The following is a 25,124-nucleotide window of genomic DNA, read 5'->3' on the forward strand; positions in this document are numbered from 1 at the left end:
TAAAAAAATGGTTATAAATTGTGAACAAAAGAGAATATTCCATTTGGTCTTTTAGAAGTGTGATCAGGCTTTAAAGTAGGGTTCTAGGTAATTAACCTCTAGGTGGAACCCAATATTTTCCATCCTAATTGCTTAATTAAAACACTGGGATTGGATATTTGTGGGGAGATGGAGGAAAGGAGGCTGGCATCAGTTATCTATAAAGTTCTAGTTATGTACTGGCTATTGCCTTAATTGTCCCCCAGGGTCATTGGATCTGGAAAGCCAGGTCAGCTTCAGAATTACACATTAGAATGGATGGTAACTCATGCCTTTCAGTATTAACATCAATTGTAGATGACATCAGATTTTTAAAAAAAATTCCCAAAACATTACTAATAACATCTCAACGGTAGAAGTATAACATTGATAAACAAAACATATTTGTTATAGATACTTTTATGGTATTGGATTATAAATGTTTGCAGGTTTCACGTCTTTAAAGAAAGGATGAGTTCATTAACTAAGCCCTCCCCAAACTGATGCATACATTTGTATGGTTTTCTGTTGTATCTCAGATTATGTAGGGATTGGAAAAAATTATCGTTGATACAAGATATTGATACCATTGTAATATTACATAATCCTTTAATGTCATCGACAACATGACTGAGTAGGACAGACAAATAACCTCTTCTGAAAATAGAGCAATGATTTGTAAATAATGAAGCTGTCAATACTTAGAACACATCTGACATTGTGGATACATTTCCATTTAGATTGGCCAGTATGCTGGAAAGTGTTGAATAGTGAGAGGATGTGGGAGGCGAGATGTAGGAGTATGAAGTGTGTGGATGATTGGCCAGGGTGTGGCCCCAGGGTCCTCTCTATACCGGACTAAGCAAGATTTCTCCACCTATACTGTGTAGACACCGTAAATCATTAGATACTGCATGGGTAGGATTTCTCCATCTCTTCTGTCCTATATCTGTTTAGAGAAAGTAATCAAATATTTATCACTGTATAATTCTAATGTAATATTGATGTGCTGAGACTATGACAAATGATGATATTGTCATGTTGAAGCTCCGTGGAGATAGAGACTAGTGTCATATTAACACCATACTTATGTGTACATGTTGTTTATTTTATGAATTGATTTGAACAAATTCAACAAAACAGATTTATTATTATTTTATATTATGTAAATTGATCTCATTGCAGTCTGGAGGACAGATTAATTACGATGTCATTGTTGTTGATCTAATGAGTTATCTGGTGGTTGCATGGAACATGTGCACTGCAATGTGTCTACTAAAATTATTATCACAGTCACCAACATATTAATCTGTCAGGTCTCCTGTATTAGATGATGACAATTTAATCTTAATGCATTTTGTAACAGGTGTAATATTAAATGATATACTTTTCATTTATAGAAATAAAATAGAATGGTAGATAATTAAATTAGCAAAAAACCATTCAACACTTAAAAGAAACCCCCAAAAAGACATAAAAATCATCCTTTAGCAAAATCAAAGTTTGTTATTGAGGCAACATAGAGGCATCATGGGAGAAAACAGACTGACCAGAGGTATCAAGGGCGACAACAGACTGACCAGAGGTATCAAGGGAGACAACAGACTGACCAGATGTATCAAGGGAGACAACAGACTGACCAGATGTATCAAGGGACACAACAGAGTGACTAGAGGTAGCAAGGGAGACAAAGGAGTGACCAGAGGTATCAAGGGAGACAATAGACTGACCAGAGGTACCAAGGAAGACAACAGACTGACCAGTGGTATCAAAGGAGACAACAGACTGACCAAAGGTATCAAGGGAGACAACAGACAGACCGAAGGTATCAAGGGAGACAACAGACTGACCAGATGTATCAAGGGAGACAACAGACTGACCAGATGTATCAAGGGAGACAACAGACTGACCAGATGTATCAAGGGAGACAACAGACTGACCGAAGGTATCATGGGAGACAGCAGACTGACCAGATGTATCAAGGGAGAAAACAGAGTGACCAGATGTATCAAGGGAGACAACAGACTGACCAGATGTATCAAGGGAGGTAACAGACTGACCAGGGATGTCTAGGGAGGCAACAGAGTAACCACCAGTCTAACTAATGAGACTAATCAGAGGTGTTAGAGAAAAGACAGCAAGTGAAGAGATCTACCAGCAGTGTTTTGGGCAACAACAGATTTCCCAAAGATGTTTAGGAGGTATAGTGATTAGTGACTTCTAGGAAAATAGAAGAAGATTGGAGATATAGAAATGTTATCACTGTCCACAAAATAGAACTGTTCTTTGTTGTTTCACAGTCATCCAGCTTCTCCCACCCAGATCTTGCCTCTTTCTTATATGCTCCAATGTACGCTACAACAGCCTTCTGTACTTCCTATCAGATTTAATTCAACGAAAGTAATTTGATTTAAAATTTTGTTTTCAATATTTCAATATAGGTATTAGATTTCTACAGTGTGTTTCATTACTAATGTTTAAACTGTTGTATATATTGGTCTGTTGTACCTTGAAGTAAACATTCTAATGCAGAGTTTGAATTCAGGTTACTTTAAGCTGTTTGTCAGTATTACTGATGGATCATTGCACCACATGTTACATCATTGCATATAACAAATGCCAAGTTTAGTGAGTTTTGATTTAACAAAGTGTGCAGTAGTGGTTCCCAAAACCTGACAATTGTTACTAAGAGGACGATAGAGGTCCTCTTGACCATTACACAAAGCTGAGGGCACCAGAGGTCCTGTTTGACCGGTACGCAGAGCTGAGGACAAAAAATATCCTTCTTGACCATTAAACAGAGCTGAGGACACCAGAGGTCCTCTTTGACTGGTACACAGAGCTGAGGACAAAAAATATCCTCCTTGACCGGTACACAAAGCTGAGGACAACAGAGGTTCTCTTTGACCGGTACACAGAACGTAGGACAACAGAGAGGTCCTCCTTTACCCTTACACAAAGCTGAGGACAACAGAGATTCTCTTTGATTGAAACAGAGCTCCGGACATTTATGTGTAGCTTGCCTGTTGGTTCTGTAAAAGGCAAGATATATCTCATTGTAAGCTGGAAATGATAAGGGAAAAAAACTTTTTTGTATATGAAAGCTGTCGTCCAACTTTGTATAGATATGGTTAGTACAAGAACCAAACTAACATGCTGCTTTAGGTTCATATATCAGGAATGTGTAGATAGTGAATGACATTTGAAGGTCAAAGTCCACTACACATAACATGAATACCAAAGAAGTTACAGGTGAAAATCAATCAATAAATATCTGACAGGTAATCATTTATCTTGTAGTCCGATTAATTATAGAGAGCCCCAGATTTTCTCAGGTCTTAGAACTAATATCAAATACCTTATTCCTCAATCAACAGGCCTCATGCACTAAGCTAGCACCACTGGCTTTATCAACACAATCTGATTTGTGTAAGTTTTCACTGTGTGGCAGAACACAATGACTTACTGTTATCAACAGGTATATATATGTATTATGTAGAAAATCCTCCCTGTTTCGGAGAATTGAAAAGGTCACATTTAAATTGTGCTGATCAGTAGTTTAAAGTTTCAATCTCTTGTGTACAATTTCTTATATTGAATTTGAATGTCATCCTCGTTACTGTAAAGGTGTACATTATTTATAGAATTGCTCTCTAGAGATACAAGTCCAAATAAATCAACATTTTCTTTCTTTATACATATATTTCAGATGTACACCTCCTATTTCATCTTATCCTAAACCTGTAGCTATTCACTGAATTCTTCCCTCACCTGTCCCGTCACCTGCTGTTACCACGGTTACCAAATGGCTGATGGGGAAGTGGGCTGTAAGGTGTCAAATGTATTGCGCAAATTTTATGCAATATTCATGTTTAACTGTCAGGAGTGCATCAGAAGGGGGATCAATTTATGCACTTTTAAAAACATGAAAATATTGAAGTATAATGCACATGGATCTGCTCCAAGAAGATCACTCATCTGCTAGCATTAATGTTTTGAATTATGCTTTTTAATTAAATGATCAAGAAATGATTCTGACTGTCAAAATAAACACATAAAAAACAACTAAAAACTGAAAGAACTTAATGGTCATTACATACAGGACAGTGCTAGGTTACTGTTCTGATACAGCGTCCTAAAATAATGAAAGGAAATAGGGTATATAAGGCCAATCTAGTTAGAATCAATTACTGGTCTGTACTGGCTGACTGGCATATTATACCGGTAATGTAAATATGGAGAGAGATATATACAAGTAATAAATCTTGTCTAGCCTTCTCTGTGTACACCATCATCTTCAAGTCATGTCACTGGGGCTAACCTGATGCTCAGGTCTAAGCATGCTCTTTTGTCACTTTGTGCCACTTTGAGGAATCTGACACACATTGAATTTGTTGTAAAAGATATTTAATCTTTCTCAGTTTAATGATAATATCTGAATGACATTGACAGATGATCACTTTGGTTTACATTTTAATAATTTTGCGATGTGTATGTTCATAATTTTAAACATCAGTTTTCATTTGTGAGAAAACAAATACTGTGAATGGAGTCCATGTTTAAAGTGACAAGCTGACACAAATATCTGAAGGCTAAAGTCCTTTATGATGATAAGCTATTACATCTGCAGAAGAAAATCTGGGGAATAACACATAATTACTCTGATAAACTTTTCTATATTGAGTCCTAGACAGTAGATATAAACACATCCACACTGAATATATTCCTGTGAGAAGAAATGTATAACATCAGGTTACTATTGTAAATTTAGGGGTTAAGTGTGCACTCGGGTATACTGCACAGGTACTTTTTGGGGTCAGATTAAAAAAAAAAAAAAAAAAACAGATTTTCTACAGAAAGATTTATTAATTACTGGTTTGTAATTTAAAGTTCATTGGTTTAACTGTGGTAACATGGTTGTCTTATGTTGTGAAATAGAGAAATGTGTATTCACGAGTTAATGTAGAGAGAAGATTATATATAGCATTCATTAACTCATACACCAATTATGATGATGATCAACAAGGGGGTGGGGGGATGTTTAAAATTTGATTAAATATTGAGCAGATGTTGGATGTAGTATACCTATGGCTAAATTGTCTGTATGAAAAGTACTGAAAAACCATATTCAATTTCAATGTAACGGAAATGGAGACTACAAACAAACAAAAACCACTGATATTTATAGTCCAGGTGCAACATAAATGTTTCAGATGTACAATTAATGTATCAGTTTTGTCATTCTCCTGAAAAGACATTCTGCCTTTGCAGGAGCTGTAATTTTCACACACAGAAAAAAGATAACATTATCACAGGAAAATTCACATTCAGGTTGGAAACACCTTCTGCTAATGACTACTTATTTATTAGTCATTCCCCAGTAAAATTGTTTTATGACTTTAATACAGGGATGTGAAGTTACATGAAAGTCAGATTCTATCTATCTCCTTCCCAGACAAGTTATATCAATTATTCATGAATATTCTATATTTCTTTTGAGGATATTTCAGTTTTCTACCCTTAATGGTAGAAAAGAACAACAAAGACTCCTGCCCCACCCTGTTATATATCTGTGTAAGTGCTAAACCTTTTTGTGTTATGATGATAATGTAGGTCCTTAACCACCACATTTATCCTACCTTTTCCTCTGTTCAATTTCCTTCCCCCTTCTCCCCAACCCCCCTCCCATTTACCTTATACTTTGGTCCCTGTTAACCCCGTACCCTTTTCCCCCTAACCTTTGGTCCTAGTTAACCCCTAACCTTTCCCCCCTAACCTTTGCCCTGTTTTTGCCTTCCACATTCTAGAAGTAGACTGTAGAGGTCAGTGATGGGTTTTATGTCTGACCATCACATGACAGGGCCTTGCTAGTGTAATTAGGACTGATGACCATGACAATAATGTCTAGTAGATAAGCGAGACATGGCCATTACTGTGGACAGGTCAGATGAAGGCTGCTCATTTAATTTGTTCAGGGATATTGAAGCCTGACACTAGGATGTACCTTGATGGTAGGTCTCCTGTGAAAATTTTATAACTAGTATTATAGGTTATGTTTTTAGTATAGGTTCAACTTGCAGTGCAAGTGAAGGTGGGAGTGGAGTTGGCTTTAACAGGTTGTGTAAGTCAAATTTAACTGGCTTTACAGGTTGTATAAGTTCATTTTTTTACTGATATTACAGGTTGTATAAGTAAAATTTTACTTATATTATGGGGTGTACAAGTTAATCTTAGCTGAAATTACAAGTTGTGTAAGAGTTGATAAACAAAATTGTAAATTTCAAACTGTGCTGATATTGTGAATACTATTTGTATAGTAGATATTGTAAACTCTCTTTAAACTGGTGTTTAGGAACCATTGTGTGATGACTATGTGAATTTTCCTTTGCCTGTTGATTGAAGTAAAGGGATGACATATCCCATTTATTTAATGGAAGAACCAGGAAATAATTAACAAGCCAACACATGGTGTTTTTTCCTTATATAACAGGAACAGTTATGTCGCATAATGAGCTTTAATATTTAGTCATGATCAGGGGAACACTCTAAAACTGAGTTTACCTCGCTTGTGACAGTCTCATCTGGTCAGGTCATCTGATCTGTTCCTAACCGGACATTTACAGATCATGTGTTTATGGGGTTGTCATTGCAGTAGGATAGGTGGGATGATGTCTCTTTTTTAAAACTTTGCTGGTGTCTGTTTAAGTCAGTAGTCTGTTGTGAAAATTCCAATGTTTCTAAATAAGTGAACTGTTGGTAATGTTGTCTTTTGAAATATTTTGAATTATTACAAATTTTGAAATGGTTCAACTGTTTGTTGGTGATTCACACAATTTATGGAACTTTTCAAAGATTTTTACATTGTGAAGAAAGACAGTTGTAAGGATATGAAATCTAATCCAGATTTTCTTTATTACTTGTGTCAAAAAGGTATTACTGGCTACATCTTTTATAACTTGGTAAGTCAATGAAATTAAACAAAGGATATTCATCTTCTGAAACAAAACTTGGCATTGTAAGAAGTTACATTGACTGTGTGTGTATTATAAAAAGCTTTAGGGGGATCAGTGTGATTTATACTGTTACGTTAGTGAGCTGGGTTGTGCCTCCTTGGACTGGTGACTAAACCTTTGATTCAGATGAAGAGGTGGAGATGGTATCACTACTCATACTGAATGTCACTCCACCCTGCCTTCTGGTCTCACTCACTAGCAGCCTTAAAACAGTTTAGTATGGGCAGTTAAGGAGGGCTGAAGCATCAAATACAGAAAATATTCTGATAGAGGAGTATAGAGACAGAATCTGGTCATTTCCTCTGCAGAGGCAGAATGTTTGTTAAGTATGTCACAGGTGAACATCTAATTATTTGTAACATTATGGCTGGATTCTACTATTACAAATGGAAATCGTGAAGAATTGAACTTACACTTATGTTCTGCAATTGAAACATATAATCTTCAAGGTTTATAATTCCTCAACATTTAATGGCATTCAAATCAGACACTAGGACTTTAAAGAAAGACTGGTCTCTCACTGATTGTCATTTTTTATATGTGTGGCTGTACTCAATATTGATGTTACTTCTTGGCATTTTCAGGAGTTTGTGTTGAATGAGTCTGGACGTCACCATCTAAGAGTGTCAGTCTACAACCACTTTGGGCGACAGCAGAAGACATGGACAATTGTGAGTGTTGTATTTCTGTATCTCTTGTGTTACCAAGTTGTATTACAATTCTCTATATATGTATGTAAAATATTTGATTTACAGAAGAATGAGAAGCAGATTGTTATTCATTGTAAAGTTTGTAAGGGATATATGTTTCATGAATAATTTTCTATCATTGAAATAATTACAATAAATTTGATACTCAGATATATTTGCTTAAAGCACTGGTAGAGTCTGCTATCTGCCTAGCGACTGTTAAACATCATCCGTCTACCCTAACTCTGTCCTAACCACTTCATGTAACAACTGACTGATCCATCCCATGTCTAACGACAGTATTATTTCTTCCACAGTTCGTTCCTTATGGCGATTTCCTTTCTTAGTCCCTGTATTCCTCCTCAAATGTCCCACTGTCATACCTTCTGTGATTTATAGAAATCATTCATCTTCCATGATACCTTGGACCATCTCAGGCACTGTCTGGGATTGTCTCCATAAGATCATTTTAATCCAAGCCTGCTCCACAATTGTATGGTAAGAGTTGTCTCCCCCTGGACCATTTTGATCATAGATACATAGACCAGTTCAGTCCCTATTACCTACACAACTGTAGGGCTGGGGTTGTTTCTACATGGACCAGTTCAATCCCTGCTACCTACACAACTGTAGGGCTGGGGTTGTTTCTACATGGACCAGTTCAGTCCCTGTTACCTACACAACTGTAGGACTGGGGTTGTTTCTACATAGACCAGTTCAGTCCCTGTTACCTACACAACTGTAGGACTGGTGTTGTTTCTACATATTCCAGTTCAGTCCCTGTTACTTTTACAATTGTAGGACTGGCGTTGTTTCTACATGGACCAGTTCAGTCCCTGTTACCTACACAACTGTAGGGCTGGTGTTGTTTCTACATGGACCAGTTCAGTCCCTATTACCTACACAACTGTAGGGCTGGTGTTGTTTCTACATATTCCAGTTCAGTCCCTGTTACTTTTACAACTGTAGGACTGGGGTTGTTTCTACATGGACCAGTTCAGTCCCTGTTACCTACACAACTGTAGGACTGGTGTTGTTTCTACATATTCCAGTTCAGTCCCTGTTACTTTTACAACTGTAGGACTGGGGTTGTTTCTACATGGACCAGTTGAGTCCCTGTTACCTACACAACTGTAGGGCTGGGGTTGTTTCTACATGGACCAGTTCAGTACCTGTTACCTACACAACTGTAGGACTGGGGTTGTTTCTACATGGACCAGTTGAGTCCCTGTTACCTACACAACTGTAGGACTGGGGTTGTTTCTACATGGACCAGTTCAGTCCCTGTTACCTACACAACTGTAGGACTGGGGTTGTTTCTACATGGACCAGTTCAGTCCCTGTTACCTACACAACTGTAGGGCTGGGGTTGTTTCTTCATGGACCAGTTCAATCCCTGCTACCTACACAACTGTAGGGCTGGGGTTGTTTCTACATGGACCAGTTCAGTCCCTGTTACCTACACAACTGTAGGACTGGGGTTGTTTCTACATGGACCAGTTCAGTCCCTGTTACCTACACAACTGTAGGGCTGGGGTTGTTTCTACATGGACCAGTTCAGTCCCTGTTACCTACACAACTGTAGGACTGGGGTTGTTTCTACATGGACCAGTTCAGTCCCTGTTACCTACACAACTGTAGGACTGGGGTTGTTTCTACATGGACCAGTTCAGTCCCTGTTACCTACACAACTGTAGGGCTGGGGTTGTTTCTACATGGACCAGTTGAGTCCCTGTTACCTACACAACTGTAGGGCTTGGGTTGTTTCTACATGGACCAGTTCAGTCCCTGTTACCTACTCAACTGTAGGACTGGGGTTGTTTCTACATGGACCAGTTCAGTCGGTATTACCTACACAACTGTAGGACTGGGGTTGTATCTTTGTCGACCACTTGACCCTGGGGAATGTTGTAAGGCTTTGTTTGACTGACAATTGAGCAGAATTTCTACTTTATCTGATGCCAGGCCAGTTACTGTTTACTTCATTGAACATATGGAAATTATTTCTTATTATTCCTTAAGGTTGCTCTACTTTCTCTTTTCACTACTGTCTGTTTATACAGGTATTCCATACTGTTTAGCTTGAGGGGTATCTAGGTGGTGTCTGATTATGAGTTGTATAAAACTGTTAAAGAGAAACCCAGGTTAAAAAACTTGAATGGTTATGACATTATGTTAGCTCATCAGAAAAGATCAGTCAGATGATAAAGTAAAGAATTAAAATGTGAAATGATTACATTTTTTTTTCTTGACTTCAAGATAGAGGTGTGGATTTTACATGGAGAAACAAAGTTCTTAAACGAAATGTTATAAAATTATTGTGGAAAGTTTGAAAGTATTAAAGTTTCAGAAATGATTCTTCTGTACCAGTATTTACAGCCTGCCTGTGATAAAAGTGGCAGATTTGTGATTAATCCCCCACCATTACTGCACAGAACCACCAGACCATCCATGTCTCTCTTCATCAATCCCATGTGTTTATTGTTCCTGTTTCTACGTACCCCTTCTTGTCGGTATAGAATGATAGACACTATCTTCTGGTCACTGAGAAGTTTAAGAATCAGTTTTGAAAGACTTAGTGTCAAAATGACCACCTGTCTTGAGAATATAATTTATTAGCAGGTGCTTTGTAAAATCATTTCATGTTGATAGACAGTTGTAAATCTAAGCATATTATTTATGAAATTATAATGTATAAGTTGTCCCCACAATGCAATTGGATGTAAGCATCTGACCTTCTGATGCATTATGCCTGCAACCAATATATGTACACCAGCTTTAATTGAACATAAAATAGGGAAATATGGTAAAACTTTCCTGTGTTAGATCAGGAAATCTATTGTACAGTCTGTGTAAAAAATAAATTAGGAGGTCATTACAGTCATCTGTAATAAGTGAGAAGGGCATCATTCTCATCACCTGATACTAATTACTAGCCATCAACTTCACTCACCAAACCATTCATTTTCCAGATTGGTGATGGGAACTTACTTACTAAAATCTTTACCCGAAAACTGAACTATGAACCAGAGATGGGTGTTGAAATTCATGACCATGTGAATCCTTATTAGTTTGAAGCTGACAGCTACAATCTTTATTTTAAACATGCTAGATACATCAAAAAAAGGGGGAGGGGGAAGGTAATTCCTGTGGTTTTCCAAAATCTAGTACTACTTCATAACAATTTCTGTAACTATTTGTGCAGCTAATACATGTCACCAAATTTTGATATTGCATAGGCAAAAAAAAAAAAAAAAAAATTCAAGAAGAAAATGTACAAGAGTGTTTCAGTATTCCTGTTCATAAATATGGAGGGATAAGTAAAAGACATAAATATGGAGGGATAAGTAAAAGACATAAATATGGAGGGATAAGTAAAAGACATAAATATGGAGGGATAAGTAAAAGACATAAATATGGAGGGATAAGTAAAAGACATAAATATGGAGGGATAAGTAAAAGACATAAATATGGAGGGATAAGTAAAAGACATAAATATGGAGGGATAAGTAAAAGACATAAATATGGAGGGATAAGTAAAAGACATAAATATGGAGGGATAAGTAAAAGACATAAATATGGAGGGATAAGTAAAAGACATAAATATGGAGGGATAAGTAAAAGACATAAATATGGAGGGATAAGTAAAAGACATAAATATGGAGGGATAAGTAAAAGACATGAATATGGAGGGATAAGTAAAAGACATAAATATGGAGGGATAAGTAAAAGACATAAATATGGAGGGATAAGTAAAAGATTTTATGATATCCTAGTAGTGCACAGTGGAACAAGAAATCCCACCTGATAGTTGGTTATCCACAATACTCTATCAGATGATTAAACAAGTGTTGATTTATTTACTATGTATTTAGCCTATGTGTGATTGAAGAGAGGTCACGAGGGATCCTTATATCCACATGGTCCTGCCCCCTTCCCCAGTCATTAAATCCAGCATTCCAGATAGTGTTGATAGGTCAGGTCCAGTGGTTGACCTTTGATTTCAGAGGTTAAAACTCGTTCACTTGTCAGATTGATCATTGTCTTACAAATATTTTCTTCAAATGGTAACTCCCCTACCCCTTTGTGAGATTCTTGGATATTTTTATCTAAATGCATAATATGTCTGTTTGTTACAGTTTGTGGTTCAAAGATACCTGGCAAATGTGACTTTCACCATAACAACTGGGTCCAAAACTATTGTTTCTCCAGGAGAACCAATCAGATTTCTTGTTGCCTTCGAGATCTCTTCTCGTATTGGAGCGATCCTGGAGGTTGAGTTTGGTGATGGGGAACACCATAGAACAGAGTTAAAGGACACCAATTCTACATCCATGGCACTCAGTTCTGACCATGGGTCAATGATGGTAGTGGCTAGCTATGGGCAAGGATGTCGTCTAATGGTTGAGTTTGAACATGCTTATCGTCTTCAAGGAACCTTTCAGCCACAGATGATCGTGTACAACATTAACAACAAACAAGACAATGCTTCAGGAATATTCCAAGGGTATCTACAAGTTGTCAATCGCTTATATGGTGCCAGACTTGAAGCAGAACATACAGTTGCTGTTGGACAGGTTTCTAAGTTTCAGGTACAGCTGATATCCCCGTCCATTAATGTTTCATATCGTTGGTTTATCATGAATGAGCAGGACATTTACCTTGGTATTTGGAACACCACTGTTAAACATATAGATTACAATTTCTCTGAAGCTGGTGTGTACCAAATCAGTGTTACAGCAGCCAACATTGTTAATGAGGTTCAAGCAGTAACAAGTATTGTTGTCCAAGAGCCTATCACTGACCTTCAGTTGACCTGTAACCCTAACAGATGTATCAAGGTGGACCAGTTGCTCCAGTGTATTGTAACAGTTGCTCGTGGTAGCAACCCAAAGTTTATCTGGAAAATCCCAAACAGACATGCTATTTTGTCTTCTGATACCAAACAACTGGGTATTTCAATGGCAAATTATACATTTGACATGCCTGGTGGATTCAACATCAGTGTGCGGGCCAAGAATGATGTGAGTGACATCAGTAAATCCTTAGAGAGTTTGATTTGCGTTCAGGAACCCGTAACCTGTGTGAGCATTGAAAGCTACGGCCCTGTACTCCTTGGCACAAAAACAGAGTTTGAAATCACTGTAGCACCAATGACGACTTTTTTCATGTTTAAATTTGAATCTGGACCCGAGCGTCGACTGTGGGAAACAGTTACGGTTCAGCAGTTCCTACATGTGAAGGCGTTTTATGTTGCCTATATGTTTAACGAGGCTGGCGTTCATGATGTCACAGTAACAGCCTATAACAATGTCTCCAGTGCGTCTCATTCTATCAAAGTTTTAGTAATGAGGGCGGTACCTCCTTTAGATGTCAAGGTCATTGGTATACCAGTGGTTGGCAAGGCAACAACACTCCAAGTCATCCCTAATTGTAAGTTATTTATGGAAACGCTTTGAAAACATCAGTTAGCAAAATATTACCAACATCGATAAATCATTTCAGACATTTTTATTAAGTTTAGATATGCTTCAACTGTTAAGCCCAATGGGAGGATATAGTGAAAATGGTTGTAAAGTTAGCACTAGTTTTATTGCACTGTTTCATCTGATATACATGAGGGAGCTGTAATCTCGTTATCCAACCTTCATCTGTTTCATTTACAAAACAAGGGAGTGGGTGTTGAACATTTGAAAGTATTGACAAGTCACTGGAATTGATCAAATGTCTATAAAATTGTAGGCTGTTTATTAATACCGTACTGGTGAAGTAGGTATACAAATATAAGGCTGTTTCAAATCAATGAGATAACACTGCAAAAATGTTAAGGGAGATTATTCCAGTAAAGATAACAGGTACCATGTGAAATGTAGCATACACCCTTAGGTCATATAAACCCAATATCAATTTATGTTGTAATACAAAATGCAGTTTACAATATTAACTGATAAACTGGTGTATTGACTTATTTTAGGGCCGGCTGGTGTGACTGACAACCTTGAATATGAATGGCATATTGATAACTATACTTTATATGGAACTGGATCAACCATTGTGACAACAACCTTTCACAGTCCAGGATACCACCAACTCAACGTCACAGCAGCAAACTTTGGTAAGTTAAAACCATACACAGTACGTCCTCTGTTTGTTCTTAAGTTTTTGTTTATTTTATTGCGTTAGAATTGATCACAATCTTCTCAGTAGAACTGAAGAGGGATGTTTGAACTGTGAATTCAGGCTTGTTGACATTATGATGTCATTATTGACGGCCTTGCTTATTTCTCCTTGGGGGGCCACAGTGGTTAAATGGTTCTGACCTCTGACTGTGGTTATCACTAGCCCTCTGTCCTGGGTCGTGGGTTCGAAGTCTATATGAGGCAGTTGCCAGGTACCAGGTCAGCGGTTTTCCTCAGCCACCCAAGCCTGGCATGTCCTTAAATGACTATGGCTGTTAAAGCAACAATAACTGAAGAGTTGGAGCAACATTGACAACTGCATTTAACAACCTTGGATCTGAATCCATCTTAATGTAGCATACAGGTAGTGGTTATAGACTTTCACCTGTATAGTCAGACTCACTTATTTAATTTAAAGGTCATTCAGCCAAGGACACATGGTTTCCATGGATACTCTGATTCCTTTTATACCTCTATCTTACTAACAACCCAAAGTGAATAAGATGTACTTACTTTTAAAAATTTCATTTCTGAAGATCAAATTAATATGAAATATCATTGTCTGAATCATTATTGCTAATCCCATCCCTGTAAGTTTCTTTAATTTGTGTATCCTGTGTAAAAGATCTTACTAATAATACTGTCTATATAAGATTTATATATCCACTCAGTGAAAAACACTTAATAACTACTTATGTTAGGAAGGATATGAGGAGGGAAAACTTATCATTCTTGATCAATCTGCTGATTCATGAGTTCGGGTATTGGATGTCTCACCAGAAATGACGTAAGTCTATAACACATAAGTAATTTATTACATCTGATAAAACGAGCTAACAACAAATTATTTTCTCCGCAAGTCCACTATAGTACAACATTATATAGTACTGGATTGCCTCCTGACAAGTTCAGGATTACAGATGGAATTCTCGGTGAGTTTTGGATAAACAGACTAAATCTAGGTACAGATTGGTGGGATTGTATGTAACAATATAAGGAAAAAAAGCTATGATGCAGACAGGAAGAGGATGTTGATGTTGGATGGGTTTTGTTGCTCTAACAAGGTGTAAGAACATCTGGTTATCCTCCTGTTCTAAGGACGTTTGAAGTATAGTGAACTTCACATTTAAAGTGCAAGAAAATGAATTGATGTTAAAATGAAAGGGTCTCAAGTTTCCCTTTTTCCATTTTTACCTAAGGCAGGGCATTTTTGAGGCTAAAAAAAATCATACAGAAACACAGAAAGTGAACTTGATATTGTTTTATTAATTGTAATTTTATCAGCTCGAGCAAATTAGACAAGCACTTCAATTTATCACAGTTGGGTGTTTCTTGTTTCGCTGACATGCACCTTTTTACTTGCTTGTGTTTTGTATGAAAAAATTAAGCAGAAATTAAACAAAATATGAAAGATATTACAAGTTCTTTAAGATTTGGATAGAAAATGAGCAGAATTTACTGCACTCTGTAATCACAGTGGTCAGTTCAGTTATTCCTTATTTTGATTCTGTTGGAAGTTTCCAATGAGGTGTGTCTCGAAAAATTCTCCCTTGGCACATAACAGGAACTATTTATATTCTCATATCTTGACTATGAAAAGATTTGTACCCAATTTGTGATGAATGTAGCAGGTTTTTATTAGGGTGTTCCCAGTATGAAGAAATTTTTACATAGCTGTTACTGAGTAACTTGTTTGTAAAACTTTCATGATATCCTTTATAATATTGGCGTGATCTATGAAAACTATTCTCAAAGCACTGCCTTACACATGTAATGATAACAAATTGCATGGTTATAAAGAAGTATTTTTTTGCTGAAACAGAAAGTTATTGTCATTGTAATTTTAGGGGATCAGAATGTCATTAGTAAGATTTCTATTCAACATCATTACTTTTCAAGGAATTATTAATATGACTGCAGCTTAAAGATATCCCAGGAATTTGAATTGGAACAGGAACTTAACAAAGAAAATCCAGTTTATACATATTTACTTATCTTTGTGCTCTTAATATCTAATAACTCAAGAAGTGAAAGGATGTAACAGAGACGGCAAGATCAAGCAGTGAAAGGATGTAACAGAGAGGGCAAGATCAAACAGTTATATGATGTAACAGAAAGGGCAAGATCAAGCAGTGAAAGGATGTAACAGAGAGGGCAAGATGAAGCAGTGAAAGGATGTAACAGAGAGGGCAAGACCAAGCAGTGAAAGGATGTAACAGAGAGGGCAAGACCAAGCAGTGAAAGGATGTAACAGAGAGGGCAAGATCAAGCAGTGAAAGGATGTAACAGAGAGGGCAAGATCAAGCAGTGAAAGGATGTAACAGAGAGGGCAAGATCAAGCAGTGAAAGGATGTAACAGAGAGGGCAAGATCAAACAGTTAAACTATGTAACAGAGAGGGCAAGATCAAACAGTTATACGATGTAACAGAAAGGGCAAGACCAAGCAGTGAAAGGATGTAACAGAGAGGGCAAGATCAAGCAGTGAAAGGATGTAACAGAGAGGGCAAGATCAAGCAGTGAAAGGATGTAACAGAGAGGGCAAGATGAAGCAGTGAAAGGATGTAACAGAGAGGGCAAGACCAAGCAGTGAAAGGATGTAACAGAGAGGGCAAGACCAAGCAGTGAAAGGATGTAACAGAGAGGGCAAGATCAAGCAGTGAAAGGATGTAACAGAGAGGGCAAGATCAAGCAGTGAAAGGATGTAACAGAGAGGGCAAGATCAAGCAGTGAAAGGATGTAACAGAGAGGGCAAGATCAAGCAGTGAAAGGATGTAACAGAGAGGGCAAGATCAAACAGTTAAATTATGTAACAGAGAGGGCAAGATCAAACAGTTATACGATGTAACAGAAAGGGCAAGATCAAGCAGTGAAAGGATGTAACAGAGAGGGCAAGACCAAGCAGTGAAAGGATGTAACAGAGAGGGCAAGATCAAGCAGTGAAAGGATGTAACAGAAAGGGCAAGATCAAGCAGTGAAAGGATGTAACAGAGAGGGCAAGATCAAACAATTAAAGGATGTAACAGAGAGGGCAAGATCAAGCAGTGAAAGGATGTAACAGAGAGGGCAAGATCAAGCAGTGAAAGGATGTAACAGAGAGGGCAAGATCAAGCAGTGAAAGGATGTAACAGAGAGGGCAAGATCAAGCAGTGAAAGGATGTAACAGAGAGGGCAAGATCAAGCAGTGAAAGGATGTAACAGAGAGGGCAAGATCAAGCAGTGAAAGGATGTAACAGAGAGGGCAAGATCAAACAGTTAAACTATGTAACAGAGAGGGCAAGATCAAACAGTTATATGATGTAACAGAAAGGGCAAGATCAAGCAGTGAAAGGATGTAACAGAGAGGGCAAGACCAAGCAGTGAAAGGATGTAACAGAGAGGGCAAGATCAAGCAGTGAAAGGATGTAACAGAGAGGGCAAGATCAAGCAGTGAAAGGATGTAACAGAGAGGGCAAGATCAAACAATTAAAGGATGTAACAGAGAGGGCAAGATCGAACTGTTAAAGGATGTAACCGAAAGTGCAAGATCCAAGCAGTTAAATGATGTAACAGAGAGGGCAAGATCAAACAGTTATAGGATGTAACCGAAAGTGCAAGATCCAAGCAGTTAAATGATGTAACAGAAAGGGCAAGATCAAGCAGTGAAAGGATTTAACAGAGAGGGCAAGATCAAACAGTTATAGGATGTAACAGAGAGGGCAAGATCAAACAGTTATAGGATGTAACAGAAAGGGCAAGATCAAGCAGTGAAAGGATTTAACAGAGAGGGCAAGATCAAACTGTTAAACTATTTAACAGAGAGGGCAAGATCAAACAGTTATAGGATGTAACAGAGAGGGCAAGATCAAACAGTTATAGGATGTAACAGAGAGGGCAAGATCAAACAGTTATAGGATGTAACAGAGAGGGCAAGATCAAACAGTTATAGGATGTAACAGAGAGGGCAAGATTAAGCAGTTATAGGATGTAACAGAGAGGGCAAGATTAAGCAGTTATAGGATGTAACAGAGAGGGCAAGATTAAGCAGTTATAGGATGTAACAGAGAGGGCAAGATCAAACTGTTAAACTATTTAACAGAGAGGGCAAGATCAAGCAGTGAAAGGATTTAACAGAGAGGGCAAGATCAAACTGTTAAACTATTTAACAGAGAGGGCAAGATCAAACAGTTATAGGATGTAACAGAGAGGGCAAGATCAAACAGTTATAGGATGTAACAGAGAGGGATCAAACAGTTAAGATCAAGAAGCAGTTATAGGATGTAACAGAGAGGGCAAGATCAAACAGTTATAGGATGTAACAGAGAGGGCAAGATCAAACAGTTATAGGATGTAACAGAGAGGGCAAGATCAAACAGTTATAGGATGTAACAGAGAGGGCAAGATCAAACAGTTATAGGATGTAACAGAGAGGGCAAGATCAAACAGTTATAGGATGTAACAGAGAGGGCAAGATTAAGCAGTTATAGGATGTAACAGAGAGGGCAAGATCAAACAGTTATAGGATGTAACAGAGAGGGCAAGATTAAGCAGTTAAAGGATGTAACAGAGAGGGCAAGATCAAGCAGTGAAAGGATGTAACAGAGAGGGCAAGATCAAACAGTTATAGGATGTAACAGAAAGGGCAAGATCAAACAGTTAAAGGATGTAACAGAGAGGGCAAGATCAAACAGTTAAAGGATGTAACAGAGAGGGCAAGATTGAACTGTTAAAGGATGTAACCGAAAGGGCAAGATCGAACTGTTAAATGATGTAACAGAGAGGGCAAGATCAAACTGTTAAACTATGTAAGAGAGAGGGCAAGATCAAACAGTTAAAGGATGTAACAGAGAGGGCAAGATCAAGCAGTGAAAGGATGTAACAGAGAGTCAAGATCAAACAGTTAAATGATGTAACAGAGAGGGCAAGATCAAATTGTTAAAGGGTGTAACAGAGAGGGCAAGATCCAAGCAGTTAAATGATGTAACAGAGAGGGCAAGATCAAATTGTTAAAGGATGTAACAGAGAGGGCAAGATCAAACTGTTAAATGATGTAACAGAGAGGGCAAGATCAAACTGTTAAATGATGTAACAGAGAGGGCAAGATCAAACTGTTAAACTATGTAACAGAGAGGGCAAGATCAAACAGTTAAAGGATGTAACAGAGAGGGCAAGATCAAACTGTTAAATGATGTAACAGAGAGGGCAAGATCAAACTGTTAAAGGATGTAACAGAAAGGGCAAGATCAATCAGTTTTGAGGATATAACAGAGAGGGCAAGATTTAAAGCAATTAAAGGATGTAACGGAGACGGCAAGATCGAACTGTTAAATGATGAAACAGAGAGGGCAAGATAGAACTGTTAAATGCTGTAACAGAAAGGGCAAGATCAAACTGTTAAACTATGTAACAGAGAGGGCAAGATCAAACAGTTAAAGGATGTAACAGAGAGGGCAAGATCAAGCAGTGAAAGGATGTAACAGAGAGGGCAAGATCAATCAGTTTTGAGGGTATAACAGAGAGGGCAAGATTTAAAGCAGTTAAAGGGTGTAACAGAGAGGGTAAGATCGAACTGTTAAATGATGTAACAGAGAGGGCAAGATTTAAAGCAGTTAAAGGATGTAACAGAGAGGGCAAGACCAAGCAGTAAAATGATGTAACAGAGAGTCAAGATCAAACAGTTAAATGATGTAACAGAGAGTCAAGATCAAACAGTTAAATGATGTAACAGAGAGGGCAAGATCAAATTGTTAAAGGGTGTAACAGAGAGGGCAAGATCCAAGCAGTTAAATGATGTAACAGAGAGGGCAAGATCAAATTGTTAAAGGGTGTAACAGAGAGGGCAAGATTTAACTGTTAAAGGATGAAACAGAGAGGGCAAAATCAAACGGTTAAGGATGTAACAGAGAGGGCAAGATCAAACAGTTAAAGGATGTAACAGAGAGGGCAAGATCAAATTGTAAAGGGATGTAACAGAGAGGGCAAGATCAATCAGTTTTTAGGGTATAACAGAGAAGGCAAGATTTAAAGTAGTTAATGGGTATAACATAGAGGGCAAGATTTAAAGCAGATTAAGGGTGTAACAGAGAGGACAAGATGAAGTAGTTTGAAGATATCACAGGGAGGGCAAGATCAATCAATTACAGGGTATAACAGAGAGGGCAATATCAAGCAGTTAAAGGTATAACAGAGAGGGCAAGATCAAGCAGTTAAAGGTATAAAAGAGAGGGCAAGATCAAGTAGTTAAAGGCATCACAGGGAGGGCAAGATCAAGTAGCTAAAAGTATCACAGAGATGGCAAGATCAAATAGTTAAAAGTATCACAGAGAGGGCAAGATCAAGCAGTATTGAGGGTATAACAGGGAGGGCAAGATCAAGTAGTTAAAAGTATCACAGAGAGGGCAAGATCAAGCAGTATTGAGGGTATAACAGGTAGGGCAAGATCAAGCAGTTAAAGGTATAACAGAGAGAGCAAGATCAAGCAGTATTGAGGGTATAACAGGTAGGGCAAGATCAAGCAGTTAAAGGTATAACAGAGAGGGCAAGATCAAGCAGTATTGATGGTATAACAGGGAGGGCAAGATCAAGCAGTTAAAGGTATAACAGAGAGGGCAATATCAAGCAGTATTGAGGGTATAACAGGGAAGGCAAGATCAAGCAGTAAAAGGTACAACAGAGAGGGCAAGATCAAGCAGTATTGAGGGTATAACAGGGAGGGCAAGATCAAGTAGTTAAAAGTATCACAGAGAGGGCAAGATCAAGCAGTATTGAGGGTATAACAGGTAGGGCAAGATCAAGCAGTTAAAGGTATAACAGAGAGAGCAAGATCAAGCAGTATTGAGGGTATAACAGGTAGGGCAAGATCAAGCAGTTAAAGGTATAACAGAGAGGGCAAGATCAAGCAGTATTGATGGTATAACAGGGAGGGCAAGATCAAGCAGTTAAAGGTATAACAGAGAGGGCAATATCAAGCAGTATTGAGGGTATAACAGGGAAGGCAAGATCAAGCAGTAAAAGGTACAACAGAGAGGGCAAGATCAAGCAGTATTGAGGGTATAACAGGGAGGGCAAGATCAAGTAGTTAAAAGTATCACAGAGAGGGCAAGATCAAGCAGTATTGAGGGTATAACAGGTAGGGCAAGATCAAGCAGTTAAAGGTATAACAGAGAGAGCAAGATCAAGCAGTATTGAGGGTATAACAGGTAGGGCAAGATCAAGCAGTTAAAGGTATAACAGAGAGGGCAAGATCAAGCAGTATTGATGGTATAACAGGGAGGGCAAGATCAAGCAGTTAAAGGTATAACAGAGAGGGCAATATCAAGCAGTATTGAGGGTATAACAGGGAAGGCAAGATCAACCAGTAAAAGGTACAACAGAGAGGGCATGCTCAAGTAGTTAAAGGGTTTAGCAGAGAGGGCTAGCTCAAGCAGTTTAAAAGAGGTAGCAGTGAGGGCAAAACAATATTTTCTGTTGAAATGAAATATTTTGTTTTGAATCAAGCTTTTCAGAAGACAATAAAAAGAAAACAAAAAATAAATGAAGTATGCATCATTGATATATAAGATAGATAGTATGTCGTGTATCTAACTAATGTAAAATTCTGCAAAAAAGGACATTACAACAGATCAGTAACTTAATTACACTTAGGGATTATACCATTCTTTAATTTTGGGAGTTCATTTTAGGATACTCTCATGTTTGTCTGAATATGACGTTGTGTGACTTTGTCTCTAGTTCCTGTATTGAAGACTTGGAAAAATATTATTAAAATTTTTTTGTGCTGTTAGAAGTATTACTTAATTCCTATAATTGCAACAAAAGAAATGATATATTTTTCACAAAATTCAGATAAATTTTTCACTTAATGAAGCTTGATAATATTCTGTATAAAAACATCCTCATGGCAAACTGTATCAAATTATGTTAAGGTCGTATATAAGTATACAAGAAATTGATTCTTAAATAAAGATAATACTGCTATCCTGCTAAACATCTGAAGTCCAGAAGACAACAAATTCTGATATTTACATACATATATGTATGTATATATTATCAAATGCTGAGACTTTTTTGTGTGATAGCAGTAACGCAATGATTGAAGACTATGTGTTTGTCTTTATCTTTAATTTGTAAAATTATTCATTTGCCCAACATCAACTGTTATGTCCCTAGTGGAAAATCAAATTAATGTATAAGAGGAGTATGGGGTACTAGTGATATAAACAAGACAAGCTTTCTGGTGAGATAGATGAAGCCTCTGATTGAAACTGATGTATTTTCTTCAAGGTTACCATCGGAGCGACATTGATTTGGGGCAGATCAAGCCTGCACTAGACAAGATAGAATACAGATACAATTTTCCTAATATTATTAATACCTTGCTTGCTTCTATTCATAAAAATAATTGCTTCCAATTTCATTATTCATCTATAAATTCAAATGTTAGATGTGAAGATATTTGTGATAGTAAAAATCTTTCAAAATTGACTTACTTTAATTCAAGATAAATTAGATTGAAAAAAAAGGAATTTGTTTGCTTGGGAATCAGATTTATTATTCTCCATGGAGAAAGCTACAATATCCTTTGTTTAGTAATTAGATATTGTCTTGACTATCAGCCATACAGTATGTGTGCACTTGATTCACTAGCATTGGTTTTAGGTCAGTTCTTGGCTCTACAACTTTTAATTGGTCCTCTGATACATCTATACCATTGAAGGACAAACTTCTCAAATTTTCTAAACAAACACGCAAATTTCTTTTTGAAATTTTGAATGAATTTTCCAATGTTTCATTTTGAATCAGACTAGATTTGTACAGGTGGGTACACTACTAACTATATGTTGTTTGTGTATTTACCCTAAAATTAAATTCTGAATGTATTTATGAAAACACAACACATGATGGATAGCAATACATTGTGAAAGAAGGAATCTACGTGTAAGTGGATCATGATGATGGTTTTATAACATGATGATGATGATGGCGATGATGATGATGATGATGATGATGATGGCGATGATGATGATGATGATGATGATGATGATGGCGATGATGATGATGATGATGATGATGATGATGATGATGATGATGATGATGATGATGATTATGATGATGATGATGATGATGATGATGATGATGATGGCTATGATGATGATGATGATGATGATGATGATGATGATGATGATGGCGATGATGATGATGATGACGATGATGATGATGATGATGATGATGATGATGATGATGATGATGATGATGATGATGATGGCGATGATGATGATGATGATGATGATGATGATGATGATGATGATGATGATGGCGATGATGATGGCGATGATGATGATGATGATGATGATGATGATGATGATGATGATGATGGCGATGATGATGATGATGATGATGATGATGATGATGATGATGATGATGATGATGATGGCGATGATGATGATGATGATGATGATGATGATGATGATGATGATGATGATGATGATGATGATGATGGCGATGATGATGATGATAATGATGATGATGATGATGATAATGCATTGTGAGATTGTGAGTTTACATAGGCTTACTGCTATGTTCAGGTGCTGTTTTAAAAAGCTTGAAAAATAAGAAATAAATAAAAAAAAAAAGGGAGGAAGTGCATGTTACTTTTGTTTGTACATGAACTATGAACTTTGTATTGATAACTTCAGCATTTCAAAATTACTTCTGTTAATACTCAAACTTTTTGTTGGGAGTTTAAAAACCTTCTGTAGAATGTTTTCCAAAAAGAAGGTTTCGACACAGAATGAGACAGATAATGGATGAATTCAACCTGCTCACTCTGCACTAGTTGCCTTTCAAGCCCTGTGGCCTAACATAACGTTGTCTCAGGTCTTAATTAGACTGAATAATTAGATGCATGTTGTTGGTGTTTGCAGCTGAAGCTTTGTCAGGATCCGAAGTAGCATGTTTTTAATGATAGTGTCTCCGAAGAAATAAATAATCTTGAATAAATTTGAAAACTGATGAAAGCAACATTACAAAATAGTAAACATTATTTGATGTTTGTTTTTAAATAAGACATTGAAAATATTCTTTGAAATGTAGTTTGTTGTGCTTAGAATTAGTATTACCGTTTTGGAAATGTGATGTCAATGACTTTTAAAACGTTTTTGACTTAGGAAGATATTTGTCTTACTATAGGGAACTATTTGTCTTATAGGGCATAAAATCAGACTTGAAAGAGAAAACATTCTAGAAGAAATGATATATTGGCACACTTGTTTGCTGTTTCCTTCTCAGTAATTGTCAGTTGAAGTCTTGATAGTTTGATTTGCTTCCTCTTGCAAAATTCTTTTGCAGTTATTTATTGAAAATTGTTCTGAAGGTGTGAAATAGCATTCATTTCACGTCATATAAGTTCTTCTTTGATTGGTGTTTAACCCTGTGTTAACTGGTGTTTAGTTCTACTTTGATTGGTGTTTAACCCTGTGTTAACTGGTGTTTAGTTCTATTTTGATTGGTGTTTAACCCTGTGTTAACTGATGTTTAGTTCTACTTTGATTGGTGTTTAACCCTGTGTTAACTGGTGTTTAGTTCTACTTTGATTGGTGTTTAACCCTGTGTTAACTGGTGTTTAGTTCTATTTTGATTGGTGTTTAACCCTGTGTTAACTGGTGTTTAGTTCTATTTTGATTGGTATTTAACCCGGTGTTAACTGGTGTTTAGTTCTACTCTGATTGATGTTTAGGTCTACTTTCATTTGTGTTTAGGTCTACTTTCATTTGTGTTTAGTTCTACTTTCATTGGTGTTTAGGTCTACTTTCATTTGTGTTTAGTTCTACTTTCATTTGTGTTTAGTTCTACATTGTTCTAATATGATTTTTCCATTTGTTGACTCTAATTTTGTAAATTAAGAATCTTTCATTTTTACTTTTCAGTTGAGAATCGGACAAAAACATTTTATGTGGAAGTAATGGATCCATCTAGAGTGAAATGGCATCTATCACATGATCTTGTGATACCTGTCAATCAACCTGTGGACTTCACTTTACAGGTATGTCATCTATGTCAAAAGGATGTGTCATTTAATTGTTTTCACTTTTCAGGATATCGTAAACTTCAAGATCTGTATTTAGAAGAGATTTGTAGAATTTCACTATATCTTCTTTTACTTGAAATAAGCTTGGTGCCCATAATATGTTTATTTATGTGAAGAGCATAATATATATATATATAGATATATGATTAATGAAGTAATAAT

The 25,124-nt window shown here is 37.0% G+C and overlaps 1 pseudogene; it reads left to right on the forward strand.

Annotated features, from left to right (window-relative positions):
* The window catches only part of LOC132565489 (uncharacterized), a 63,401-nt pseudogene extending 38,567 nt beyond the window's left edge, over nt 1–24,834 (forward strand).
* The last annotated feature ends 290 nt before the right edge of the window (nt 24,835–25,124 follow it).

Source organism: Ylistrum balloti, unplaced genomic scaffold (genome assembly GCF_031769215.1).
Source record: "Ylistrum balloti isolate Yb309-2 unplaced genomic scaffold, AGI_CSIRO_Ybal_v1 Utg369724, whole genome shotgun sequence".
NCBI classification, from domain to species: Eukaryota; Metazoa; Mollusca; class Bivalvia; order Pectinida; family Pectinidae; genus Ylistrum; species Ylistrum balloti.